The sequence below is a fragment of the Chelonia mydas genome, chromosome 23, assembly GCF_015237465.2.
Source record: "Chelonia mydas isolate rCheMyd1 chromosome 23, rCheMyd1.pri.v2, whole genome shotgun sequence".
Taxonomy (NCBI): Eukaryota; Metazoa; Chordata; order Testudines; family Cheloniidae; genus Chelonia; species Chelonia mydas.
In genome coordinates this window covers 3,999,972-4,012,326 of record NC_051263.2, presented here as the reverse complement: position 1 = coordinate 4,012,326, position 12,355 = coordinate 3,999,972, and the positions used below count along the sequence as shown (strand labels likewise).

General features: G+C 58.2%; 1 protein-coding gene across 2 annotated transcripts in view; it reads right to left on the bottom strand.

Moving 5' to 3' along the window:
• DLL3 (delta like canonical Notch ligand 3) overlaps positions 1 to 12,355 on the bottom strand; it is a 260,953-nt gene that overhangs the window by 165,020 nt on the left and 83,578 nt on the right. The window lies entirely within an intron of this gene.

The following is a 12,355-nucleotide window of genomic DNA, read 5'->3' as shown; positions in this document are numbered from 1 at the left end:
AGTTTGACAGCAAACCATTGATAACTACTCTTTGAGTACAGTCTTTCACCCACCTTATAATGATTTCATCAAATCCATATTTCCCTAGTTTGCTTATGAGAAGGTCATAAGAACGGCTGTACTGGGTCAGAGCAAAGGTCCATCTAACCCAGGATCCTGTCTCTGACGGCAGCCAGTGCCAGATGCTTCCAAGAGAACGAACAGAACAGGTCAATTACTACGTGATCCATCCCCTGTCATCCAGGCCCAGCTTCTGGAAGTCAGAGATTTAGGGACACCCCAAAGCATGGGGTTGCATCCCTGACCATCCTGGCTAATAGCCATTGATGGACCTGTCCTCCAGGAACTTCTCTCATTCTTTTTTGAGCCCAGTTATACTTTTGGCCTTCACAACATCTCCTGGCAAGGAGTTCCACAGGTTGACTGTGTGTTGGGTGAAGAAGTACTTCCTTATGTTTTAAACCTGTTGCTTGTTAATTTCATCGGGTGACTCCTGATTTCTGTGTGATGTGAAGGGGTAAATAACACTTCCCTAGTCACTTTCTCCACCCCAGTCAGGACTTTACAGACCTCTCTCATATCCCCCGTTAGTCGTCTCTTTTCTAATCAGAACAGTCCCATCCCTCTTTAATTTCTCCTCCGATGTAAGCTGTCCCATCCTCTTAATCCTTTGCGCTGCCCTTCTCTGCACCTTTTCCAATTCTAATATCTCTTTTTTGAGATGGGGCAACCAGAACTGCCCACAGTATTCAAGGAGTAGGCATACCATGGATTTAGGGGCCCGAGCTGACTGCCACCTATATCCACAGCTGGAATCAATCACGTTTCCAGCCTAAGGGATCATTCATCCGCCAGGCTGAACCTCCAGTATAGCACAGGCCAGAGAAACCCAGCAAGGGATTTCTTCATTCAGCCCCTATCTGGTGTTTGAGCTAGAGTGGGTTTTTTAGAAAGAGCTGGCCAATCACAACTCCGTCCCAGGGAAGCTGCTCAAATGGTTAATCCCCCTGCCTGTCACAACCTTGTAGTTCATGTTTGTATGGTGCCTAGCACAAAGGGGTCCTGGTCCCGGACAAATAATAATTTCCACTCTGAATCTATCTAGTGTCCAACCCTCAGCTGCGGGATCTCCCTCTGCCTAGGTCTCGCTCGGTCACAAGATATGGGCTGGAAACAGGAATTCCTGGGCCATATTCTCCAGCCCGGGTTATGCAGTAGGTCAGACTGAGCCGATCAGAAGGTCCCTCGTGGCTGCACATCCTCCATCACCCCAGACCTCGTGCAGTGAATCAAGTACAAAGGGCTACCCGGGTCAGAACGGCGGCCTGGCACACCCACTTCACCCTGGCATACGTGATGGCATGGGGGAGTGGGCCTGATTGATCAATGGGTGTCTCTGTCCATCAGACCAGACACCCAGAGGGGGGGCAGGGTAACAGGGCTTTTGAGAAGGAGCTAGAAGGACAGACAGGAGGGTGGCCCAGGTGGCAGTGGGCTGAGCAGAAGCCCCTCACACCCAGCACCTGTAGGAAGGGGCAGGGAGAAGCAGGCTGGGGGCAAGCAGCCATTCCAGCTGAGCCCTGGGGCAGGAAGGAGTCCTCTTTGAGCCTGCCTGGCCCCCCCAGATATAAGTCAGAGCAGCCTCAGGGCTACCCTAACTTACATTTTGCATGACTATAGCCCTGCAGGGACATTTAGGCAAGTGAGAATAGCCAGTGTGCAGCCCTTCCCCCCACTGCAATGGCCCCATGGAGCTACTTTGCAGGCCTGTGCTCTGCCACCAGTGACCCAGGGAATCGTACCTATATATGAAGGTTTCGACCCCTTCTCTTTATTAGATCTTCCACACCCCACCACTACTGGGGAGCCCCACTTTTCATAGGCTCATTTGTTAGTTCTTCTGAGACAAGTTAACATTGATGTCATTCAATCACCATTAACAACGTGTGGTTAGCATCCCACCGATACCCTAGGTCTGCACGAGTCCTCCAAACACTCAAACTGGCTTTAACCGGGGACGTTGCAGGATATATTCCCTAAATACTAGCCACAGAACACCATGACTTTATGCAGCATCCTCGCTGGGGATATAGGGTCATTGCTAACTTTGCCAACTTAGGACCTAGGGTTACTTGACACAAGGAACCTTTTCTTTAGGCCAGAGACCTTGGTTAAGCTAATTATCTCTGGGTACGCCTAGGCTGCCAAACATCACAGTGTGGACATTTGGGATCCGAAATCCTGCAAAGCGGGAGGGCCGCAAAGCCCAGGTCCAGCCCAAGCAGATACACTCTATTGACCTGAGCTCGGAGACTCGGGCCATGGGTTTTTTCTTGCAATGTAGACGTATCCTCTGAGGACTGTAGGCCCCGTCTTACAACATTTCATTCATACTTCTGTTTCACCTCTATATCCGAAATACACCGGATATCGTTTATCCTCGGCTACTCTGCGTGTGTAATTCTTCGACGAGCAGATCTGTGCCACCCGAGCTGCCCAGAGGGGCCAGGGCTCCAAGGAGGAATAGGTCTTTGAAAAGCCAAGAAGGGCAACGTAAAGCTGGAGCCGGAGAGGCGTGGGGAAGTGGCCCGGGGACTTGGGGAGGGGCTGGAAAGGAGAGCGGAGGCCTGCTGGAGCGTGGGGAACAGGGACGGCCAGAGGAGGGAGCTGTCGGAGCAAAGGCAGGAGGACGAGGCAGAGGTCACTGCGGGAAGAGCACAAGCCAGAAGAACCCAGCCAGGGATTTCTGCATCCAGCCCCTATCTGGTGGCTGAGCTAGAATGGGTCTTTTAGAAAGAGCCGGCCAATCAACCCTGAGTGATGGAGAATCCACCCCATCCCCTGGTCTGGGTCCGGATCTGGGGGCTTGTGCGACATGATTCCTTCCTGTTTGGGGAGTTGAGTTTATCTTTGTGGCTTCCAGTTTCTTGCTGTCTCCTGTTAAGGGGCAGGGGTAAGGTGCTGGTAGGAAAGGGATGTTAACCCTTTGTCTCCCACTAAGAAAGCCCACCCTGAGGCCAGCCTAGCTAGTGGCTTCCACCACGGCTCTCAGCACGAGCCCCCCGCAATCCTTGCCCCTACCTGGCCCCTCTGAGAGCCCTGCTGCCAGCGAGAGGGGGCGGCACTGACCCCAGAGTTAGAGTGGGCAGGACTCCCCCTACAGGGGGCACTGGCCCCAGATTTCCCCCCTCCCCATGAGCTAGGGTCTAGCTGGTGCTTCGGGAGGCTCAGCAGGGCCCCACCAGTCACTGGGCCAGTCCCACTTGGATCTCTTTAGGATCCAGCACCCCAAGGGGGTGGCTGGACAGGGGCCGGAGTCACTGATGGCAGAGGACAGCAGGGTCACATCAGGAGGGGCACTGAGAACCCAGAAAGGGCAGCTAATGGATACGGGTACAGCACAGCAGCCCCTCAACACACCCAATCTCCTCCCCAATCCCAGCCCCCTTCCTCTCCCACCCCCCAGTCCAACTTCCCCATAACATCTTCTCTCCACCGATACCCCTTCCCCACTCCCCCCACCTCCTCTCCAGGTCCTGTTTCTCCCCATCTCCTCCCCACAACCGGTCCTCTCCTCGCTTCCCTTCCCCCCCCAATTTGTTGTGTCCCCTCTGTGGTCTGTGGACTCCCTGTCATGAAGTGTCCAGGACACTCCGTTAGAGGAGTAACCAAACAGCCGGAACAGGACTGGCAAATTTGCACGCACACCCCCATCCCAAGTCACCTGAGTGCAAAGGGAGAACCCCCATCATCTAGGAGCAATAGAGGGTCTATGACACACGGTCAAGCAGTTTCAATGCCATCCCGCAGAGGGTAGCAGTATGCACGCATGCCCATTCCCGGCAGCGTCTGGGAGCGTTTAACCCAGTGGTTCTAAAACTTTTGTACTGGTGACCCCTTTCACATAGCAAGCCTCTGAGTGCAACCCCCCCTAATAAATTAAAAACACTTTTTAATATATTGAACACCATTATAAATGATGGAGGCAAAGCAGGGTTTTGGGATGGAGGCTGACAGCTCACGACCCCCCCTTGTAATAACCTCGTGACCCCTTGAGGGGTCCCGACCCCCAGTTTGAGAATCCCTGGTTTAACCCTTGCCGCTAAAAATGCCTTTGCTAGAATCTATCGCTCCCCAGGACCTCTTCCAGTCCCAATGCCCCAGCTAAACAAACTTCCCCTGCAAAGATAGGGACTTCCCCCACAAAGCACAAGCCTCCAGCCCAGGCACACAACCCCCACTCCCCTTCTCCAGTAGGCCACCCCCTCCCCAATACACTGGGGAGGAGTGGAGCCCACCGAGGTTGGGGTACAGCAGCTGGGTGAGCACAGGATTGGTGGGGGGAAGGGGACAAAAGATCAAGTCTCGCATCCCCACACAGTCCTGAACAAACATCCCCCAGTGGCCGCGGCCCCCTGGGAAGCTAGCCTGCTAGCAGGCTGTATGCACTGGAGGACTAGCCCTTGGGCTAAGGGCTAGCGTACTGGTCTGGGATCTAGGCCAGCGCTGGGAAGAACACATTAAAACCAGCTGAACAGCCCCAGAGCAATGGTGCTGGCGGAGACCTTGCCTGGGTGAGTTGGGCTAAAACTACAGGGGGCTCTGACCAGAGCCAGAGGCTGGACCAGAGAGGTGGGAACGGAACAAAGGAGAGCTGGATGCAGGGAGATGTTCCAGGCCTGGGGAAAGATTCCCTGGATGAGACGTCTCCATGAGGAAAGACGGGGCACAAGCCCAGCTCAGGACCAGACAAGGAATGACGGACACAGGGGATCAGCCCACAAACACAACACATGACCCCCAGGCCAGCTGGGCCCCTGACACAGCCCAGAGGGAGCCAGCGTTTTCACTACCCACCAGCAACATGTAGCAACATCACCTCCCCAGTCTGGCTTCAGACTGCTGTAAGGTTGCCAGTTTTAGGGGTGTAGGACACATGGTGGAGCAGCTCAGAGTCTATCCAGCAGAGGGCAGTGGTCTCTCTCACACACACATACATAAGTCATTTGCAAAATGAACAGAAGGACTTGTGGCACCTTAGAGACTAACAAATTTATTTGAGCGTGAGCTACACTACACTACATTTGTTAGTCTCTAAGGTGCCACAAGTCCTCCTTTTCTTTTTGCGGATACAGACTAACACGGCCGCTACTCTGAAATAAGTCATTTGGTTACGGTATCACCGCTTTAGGATACCAGTTTAATATTGAAGGGCGGAAGGGATCTGAGTCCAGCCCCTTGTGCCATCTGCCCCCAGACCTGGCACTCAGGGTACCAATGCCAATTCCTCAGCTCACGGTTACCTTGCCCTTGTCTCTGGTGTATCCATCTCCGTGCTCGGGCTGGAAGTTCTTTGGGGCAGGTCCTGTGTCCGACTCCATGTCTGTGCCCCAATCTCGGTTACTGTGTGTCCAGGCACTGTCCTGATCTCAGTTACTGTGTCTCTGTGCAGTGCCTGGCCTGGTTACCGCCTGTCTGTACAGCCCTGATCTCAGTCAGTGAGTGTCTGCAGCACCTGGTGCGACGGGGCCCCAATCTTGGTCACTGTGTGTCTGGGCAGCACTCGGCCTGACGGGGCCCCAATCTCGGTTACTGTGTGTCTGTGCAGTGCCTGGCCTGGTTACCGCCTGTCTGTACAGCCCTGATCTCAGTCAGTGAGTGTCTGCCGCACCTGGTGCGACGGGGCCCCGATCTTGGTCACTGTGTGTCTGGGCAGCACTCGGCCTGACAGGGCCCTGATCTCGGTTACTGTGTGTCTGGGCAGGACCCAGCGCAACGGGGGCCCCAATCTCGGTTACTGTGTGTCTCGGCCGCGCCCGGTGCGACGGGGCCCCAATCTTGGTCATTGCGTGTCTGGGCCGCGCCCGGCACGACGGGGCCCCGATCTCAGTCACTGTGTGTCTGGGCAGCGCCTGGCGCGACGGGGCCCCGATCTCGGTCACTGTGCGTCTGGGCAGCGCCCGGTACGATGGGGCCCTGAGCACGGTCACTGTGTGTCTGGGCCGTGCCCGGCCCGACAGGGCCCCAATCTCGGTCACTGTGTGTCTGGGCAGCGCCCGGCCCGACGGGGCCCCGATCTCAGTCACTGTGTGTCTGGGCAGCGCCCAGCCCGACGGGGCCCCGATCTCGGTCACTGTGTGTCTGGGCAGCGTCCGGCCCGACGGGGCCCCGATCTCAGTCACTGTGCGTCTGGGCAGCGCCCGGTGCGATGGGGCCCTGAGTTCGGTCACTGTGTGTCTGGGCAGCGCCTGGCGCGACGGGGCCCTGATCTCGGTCACTGTGTGTCTGGGCAGCGCCCGGTGCGATGGTGCCCTGAGTTTGGTCACTGTGTGTCTGGGCAGCGCCCGGTGTGATGGGGCCCTGAGTTCGGTCACTGTGTGTCTGGGCAGCGCCTGGCGCGATGGGGCCCTGATCTCGGTCACTGTACGTCTGGGCAGCGCCCGGTGCGATGGGGCCCTGAGTTCGGTCACTGTGTGTCTGGGCAGCGCCCGGCGCGACGGGGCCCCGATCTCGGTCACTGTGTGTCTGGGCAGCGCCCGGCGCGACGGGGCCCCAATCTTGGTCACTGTGTGTCTGGGCAGCGCCCGGCGCGACGGGGCCCCGATCTCGGTCACTGTGTGTCTGGGCAGCGCCCGGCGCGACGAGGCAAAGGTTGCCAACTTTCTAATCGCACAAACCGAACACCCTAGCCCTGCCCCTTCCCCAAGGCCCCGTCCCCTGCTCACTACGTTCCCTCTCCCTCAGTGGCTTGCTCTCCCCCACCCTCACTCACTTTCACCAGGCTGGGACAGGGGTGCGGGAGGGGCTGAGGGCTCTAACTGGGGGTGCGGGCTGTGGGGTGCAGGAGGGGGCTCCAGACTGGGGGGTGGGGCTGAGGGATTCGGAGCGCGGGACGGGGCTGCGGGTTGAGGCAAGGGGTTGGGGTGTGGGAGGGGGTGAGGGCTCTGGGGTGGGGCCGGTGACAAGGGGTTTAGGGTGAGGGCGGAGGGTCTGGGTGCAGGATGGAGGACAGGTGCGACGGGGCCCTGATCTCAGTTACTGTGTGGGTATGCAGCACCCGGCGTGACAGGGCCCTGATCTCGGTCGCTGCGTCTCTGGGAAGCACCCGGCAGAATGGGGCCTTGATTCTGGTGTGACAGAAATGGTGATTTCCTGCAACACTCTGGACAGTCCTTCCTGAATTAAGTTTAAGTATCTTAGGAATTCATTGTATTAAAAATGCAATTGTTTATGTACCATTGTGGGATTGTGGATGACTTTTCCAGGCGGAGGCATGACTAATGGAAACTCTGGCAAGGGTTATGAGCATCAAAGAGCTGTTTGAAACAATGGTCAAGACAAGAATGAACTTTTAAAGCATAAGACAATTTCCCAGGAAAGCCCTTGGCTGAGAAGTATGGAAATACACCTACTTCAGTTATGCCTGAATTTAGCCTTGTGATGCTTTGCCCTGGGAAGGTGGGGACTAGATCCCCTCTTATTGGAGGGCAAATTAGAGCCCCAAAAGCCATACAAAGAAGTAGCTTAGAGATTCATGGTAGTGCGCTGAGCCAAAGCTGCGATAAATTTGTGACCACAGAAAAGCCCCCGGGCAGAACCCTTGTTGGCGGATCTCTGGTAAGCTTGTCAGCAGGCGGGTAGGTTCTTTGATTGTTTCAATACGTTTTCTCTCTAACGCTTTCACCTTACAAATACATGTGCTTGCTTAGAAAGGGCAGGTTGGTAACTAAACTATGCGCAGTTACACCGTTGATAGGCTCAGAGGGGGAAGCAGTCTGTCTTGCTAGGGAATATACAGTGTAGACAGGGAACAGTGCAGCATGGGGAAAAAAAACCCTCAGAAGGGAGAGAGATACAGGTCTGTGCCCAAGAGAGGTGATGGCTGGGGAAGCAAAAAGCTAAGAGTGGTTGCCCTTGGGGACTGGAGAGGAGGAATACAGATGCAGGCAACCTGAAATATGGCACTCAGTGACCTTGTGTCTGGGCAGCACCTGGCACGATGGGGCCCTGACCTCGGTCACTGTGTGTCTGGGCAGCACCTGCCACAACGAGGCCCTGATCTTGGTTACTCTACGTCTGTGCAGTGCCCAGCTCAATGGGGCGCAGATCTCGGTCACTGTGTGTCTGTGCAGCACCCGCCGTGCTGGGCACTGCAAAAACACAGAGCAAAGGTCAGTGCCTGCCACACAGAGCTCACAGAGTAAATAGACAGAGGGTGGCAGGGGAAACTGAGGCACAGAGCAGGATCAGGGATTTGCTCAAGTTCACACAGCAGGTCTGTGGTGAAGCTGGACATGGGACTGAGACCTTCTGCCTCCTAGACCAGTGCTCTTCCCACACTGCATCCCCCCACCACATGGGATCTCTTCCAGAGAAAGGGGCACAATTAACTTCAGCTTTGTCTAGGCTCCGGGTTTGAGTCTACAGTGCCCGACGTGGTAACACACATAAATATCCCCCCTGGGACTGGTGCCAATGGCCCTAACCACTGACATCTGCCTTTGACCCCCCAGCCCCACTTCGGAAACCCACCTATCTCCCGCCCCCCCCCCCCACAATCTATCGCTTCCCTCGGACTGCACCTGTCTCCTGTAGGGGGAAGAGGAGCAGAAGCAGCAAGAGGAAGGGGGAAAAGAAGACCCCCCACACCCTCCCACCCACCCACCCATTACAGCCCACAACCCCAGCCCACAGTACACCCCCTCCAGCCCCCGATCGCAGCCCACCACACACCACACACACCCAGGACCGGCTCCGGGCACCAGCAAAGCAAGCACGTGCTGGGGGCGGTACATTGCCGGGGGCCATTCCGGCCACCCCTTTTTTATTTTCGGGGCACTGGCGCTCTCGGAGCTGCGCCGCTGAGACGGGGCAAGGGCGCCGCGCCCCCGGCCGCAGCGGGAAGGGGAAAGCCCCAGCCCCCGGGATGCTGAGCCGCCAGGGCCCCGCCGCTACCTGGGGAGGAGAGGGCGAGTCCTGCCGGGGAGCCGGGGCTGCGCCGCCTTGTGCCACCCCTGATCTCGGGGCTTCTCTGCGCGGCCGGGCGGGGGAGGGCGGAAAGCCCCTGCAGGCGCTGGGAGAAGGTGACATCGCTCGTCCACTTCCAGCACCGCCTGCGAGCCCCAGCCCCACCGGAGCCGGCCCTGCACGCACCTCTCCACCCCCTTCTCCCAGCCCACAACACAAGGCACACGCCCGCTCCAGCCCCAGTTAACGGTTGCCGACTCTAATTCCACAAACCCGAACACCCTAGCCCCGCCCCCTCCCTGAGGCTCCCCCCTGCCCCACCCCTTTCTTCGAGGCCCCGCCCCCGGTCACTCTGTGTCCCCCCTCCCTCCGTCACTTGCTCTCCGCCACCTTCACTCACTTTCACTGGGCTGGGCCAGGGAACTGGGGTGCGGGAGGGACTGAGGGCTTTGGCTGGGGGGGGTACAGGTTCTGGGGGGGGGCCAGGGATGAGGAGTTTGGTAGGAGGGGGCTCCAGGCTAGGGCCAAGGGGTTCGGAGTGTGGGATGGGGTACAGGCTCTGCGAGGGACTTGGGGTGCGGGAGAGGGCTCAGGGCTGGGGCAAGGCATTGGGGTGAGGGAGAGGGTGATGGGGGGGGCTCCAGCTGGGCAGTGCTTACCTAGGACGGCTCCCGGAAGCAGCCAGCATGTCCGGCTCCTAGGCTCAGGGGCAGCCAGGCGGCTCTGCGCACTGCCTCGCCTGTGGGCGCCACCCCTGCAGCTCCCTGCGCCTAGGAGCCGGACGTGCCAGCCGCTTCCGGGAGCTGCGTGGAGCCAGGGCAGGCCATTAAAATCTCCCAAACTGCCTTTAATAGTCAGCGGGAGATTGAGGCCAATTCCAGCGAACAGCCGGCCAATCTGGGAGGGTTGGCAACCCTAGTCTGGACCCCAGCCCACGACACAGCACACACACACCCCTCCAGTCCCTGATCCCAGCCCACGACAACACACATACCCTCCAGCCCCCAACAAAACACACATCCCTCCAGCCCCCAATCCAAGCCCATGACACAACACACACACCCCCTCCAGCCCCAATCCCAGCCCACAACACACCACACAGTCCCTCCCGCACCCAATCCCAGCTCACGACAACACCCCCACCCCTCCAACCCTCGATCCCACCCACGACACAACGCACACACCCCCTAGCCCTGATCCCAGCTCACTACACAACGCACACACCCCTATGGCCCCCAATCCCAGCCCACGACACAATGCACACACCCCTCCAGCCCCTAATCCCAGCCCACGACACAATGCACACACCCCTCCAGCCCCCAACAGAAAAAACACACCCTCCAGCCCCTTATCCCAGCCTGCAACACAACGCACATATCCCTTCAGCCCCCGATCCCAGTCAACGACACAACACAAACCCTACAGCCCCCAATCCCAGCCCGCAACACAAGGCACACCCCCTCCAGCCCCAAGCCCAGCCCATGACAGAACACCCCATGCCTTTGGCCCCAATCCCAGCCCACGACACAATGCACACACCCTCTTGCCCCAGATCTGAGCCCACAACACAACACAGACCCCCTCCAACACCGGCCCACAACACAACACACACATCCTTCAGCCCCAGGGTTGCCAACCCTCCCAGTTTGGCTAGGAGTCTCCCAGAATCAGGCTCGATCTCCTGGAGGCTATTGAACCCAATCCAGGAGAATTTAGACCGGTAAAAGTCCGGCGTCGCAGTGGGGCTAAGGCAGGCTCCCTGACAGCCCTGGCTCCGTGCCACTCCTGGAAGCGGCCGTCATATTCATCAGCAGCTCCTAGCCGGAGGCATGGCCGGGGGGGGTCTCCATGCACTGCCCCTGCCTTGACCACTGCAGGGGCGGTTCCTGAAAGCAGGGGCAGCGCGCACAGCCACCTGGCCGCCTCTGAGCCGAGGAGCTGCTGCCAGACATGCCATCGCTTCTGGGAGCCACCCGAGATAAGAGCCACCCGGCCGGAGCCCGCACCCCTCACCCCCTCCTGCACCCCAACCCCCTGTCCCAGCCCTCAGCCCCCTCCTGCACCCAAACTCCCTCCCAGAGCCCACACTGCTCACCCCCTCCCACCCCCCAACCCCCTGCCACAGGCTCCGCAAGGAGCCCCTTCCCACACCCCGAACCCCTTGGCCCCACCCCCCAGCCCAGAGCCCACACCCCAGCCCCTTGCCCCAGCTCGGTGAAAGTGAGTGAGGGTGGGGGAGAGTGAGCAACGGAGGGGGAGAGGTGGAGTGAGCGGGGGGCAGAGCCTCGGAGAAGGGGCAGGGCGTTTGGGTTTGTGCGATTAGACAGGTGGCAACTCTATCCAGCCCAAATCCCTACCCACAAGACAACACACACACACCCGTGAGCCCCTGATTCCAGCCCAGAAAACAACACAGACCCCCCTTCACTCCCGATCCCAGCCCACAACACAACGCTCACCCCCTTCAGCCCTAGAGTTGCCAACCCTCTCGGTTTGGCTGGGAGTCTCCCAGAATTGGGCTCGTTCTCCCAGAGGCTACTGAAGCCAAACCGGGAAATTTTAGGCTGGTAAAAGTCTGGCAGCGCAGCGGGGCTAAGGCAGGCTCCCTGCCTGCCCTGGCTCTGCACCGCTCCCAGAAGTGGCCAGCATAGCAGCTCCAAGGCAGAGGCACGGCCAGGGGGTCTCCGCATGCTGCCACCGCCCCAAGCGCCGCCTCCGCAGCTCCCATTGGCTGGGAACAGGGATGGGGCACCATTTAGGGGGCGGAAGCCCCCCCCCCCCCGACTTTCACACAGGAGGTGTGCAAGCTCCCAGGTGGAGGTCTTAAACGACAGCCCAGCATTCGTGTGAAATGTAAGTTCTGCAGAGGAGAGGTGCCCCTGGGGCCGGGAGTCAGTATTTTGTTTACAGAGGCAGGGTGATTAAGATAAGAAAGGGCTGGTGATTAAATAAAGGATCTGGAAGTTTAGCCTGTAAAACAGGAATCCCTCTGTGGAGAGGGGGGAGAGATTGTTTTAGAGAGAACGCAGGGGGACTCAGAAAAAATACAGCCAAGCCCTCTGAGCCAAGGTTACATTCAGAAAAGGGGGAGATTTGGGGGCACCGGTGAAAAGAAGGGAAGGGCGAGCAGTGCATAGAGAAGTTCCCACTCTCCCCGTGGTACTTCTGTGGCCCCATCACCGTAGTATCTGAGCGCCTCACATGGTCTAACCGATTTCTCCTCCCAGCCCCTCGGCGAGGCCGAGCCGTGCTGTTATCCCCATTGAACAGATGGGGCACTGAGGCATACACAGACTAAAGGCCAGATTTTCAAAGGCATTTAGGCAGCTCGTGGGATTTTCAGAAGTGCCAAGGGTAGGTGCTTGGTAAACCCCACTAGATGCCTAGC